The sequence below is a fragment of the Crocuta crocuta genome, unplaced genomic scaffold (assembly GCF_008692635.1).
Source record: "Crocuta crocuta isolate KB4526 unplaced genomic scaffold, BGI_CrCroc_1.0 scaffold193, whole genome shotgun sequence".
Lineage (NCBI taxonomy): Eukaryota > Metazoa > Chordata > Mammalia > Carnivora > Hyaenidae > Crocuta > Crocuta crocuta.
In genome coordinates this window covers 7,652,568-7,653,646 of record NW_027529624.1, presented here as the reverse complement: position 1 = coordinate 7,653,646, position 1,079 = coordinate 7,652,568, and the positions used below count along the sequence as shown (strand labels likewise).

The window sequence follows — 1,079 nt, the reverse complement described above, 5'->3', positions numbered from 1 at the left end:
CTCCTTTTTTTTTTTTTCCACATCGTTTTTTTTTCACCCACCCCCCACCCCCCACCCCCCAGGGGAGAATCGGCAAAGAACTGGAAAGCTTCTCCTTTTCCCGACTCTATCCCTTCTTCTCTCCTCTGGGAGGCTTTTTTAGGGGCCAGTCCTGGGACAGTCTAGGCTGTCTCTGGGGCCCTGGTCCCCCCACCCAGGTCTGGGTGGTTAGCGCCCAGCAGTGGTTTCCTGCAGGGCGGTTGTTTGCACCCTCTCTTCTCCCCTGCCCACAGCCCGGTGAGTGGGGAGGGGCTGGGGGGTCATGTGCAGTGTATTTATGTAAGACACTCAGACGGAGGGCGCGGGTATTTATATAACCCGGCGTGGGTATTTATGTAATATAGGATGCGGGTATATTTATGTTTCTCTCCTAACCTGCGGCTTTCCTGGCTGCCATGTGTGGTCTCTGAATTGGCGTTGGCGNCCCATGGTGTGCGTCTGCTTTTCTTTTCTTCCTTTGGTGTGTACACACAGGTCGGTATATATGTGAAATGTGCGGCATGTGAGTTTTCTGCAAATGTAGAGTGTGTTTCCCTGGTAGCCGTGCCACCTCAGCTGGGACTGGCCGGGCGTGTGGGCAGAGGCCCTTGGTTGAGAGCCCAGAGTTTGGCTGGCATGGGGTGGAGGCCACTTCCTTGTGGCCACCGGGTGAAGGGCCAGTGGTGGCTCCCTGGGAGTTAGGTGCCGGGGCTGGATGCCTCTGCTGGGCAGGAGCTGTTGGCTTCTGGCCTCTGCTGGGCCACAGAGCTCCAGCCTGGCCGGCCGTGAACTAGATCTCGCCCATCTCCCCTCCCAGGTGGGTCTGGCTTTCGGGATAGCATTTGGCTTGGGAAAGAGGCAGGGCCGCCGTGCCCGCGACAGCCGCTTTACTGTCTTCCTGCTTTACTTCTCAGCCCTGGCAGGACATTAGTCCTGACTGTCAGCCGGGGTGGCAGGAACCGTCTGGGTCGTAGGTGAGGAGGCTGCCACCAACTTGCTGGGGAGCACGGGGCCAGTGATGTGGCCTCCCTAGGCCCGAGTTCCCAGGTGGCAAAGGGATG

General features: G+C 58.6%; 1 protein-coding gene across 7 annotated transcripts in view; it reads left to right on the top strand.

Moving 5' to 3' along the window:
- The window catches only part of CSNK1E (casein kinase 1 epsilon), a 37,473-nt gene that overhangs the window by 14,907 nt on the left and 21,487 nt on the right, over positions 1-1,079 (top strand). The window contains exon 1 of one of the 7 annotated variants that reach the window (XM_077762114.1): positions 764-835. The exons of 5 other annotated variants lie outside the window; for them this stretch is intronic. The gene's annotated coding sequence lies outside the window, so the exon portion shown is untranslated. Of the gene's footprint in view, positions 1-763; positions 836-962; positions 993-1,079 lie in introns of those variants that run through there. One more of the 7 variants, XM_077762115.1, reaches the window with a different exon arrangement.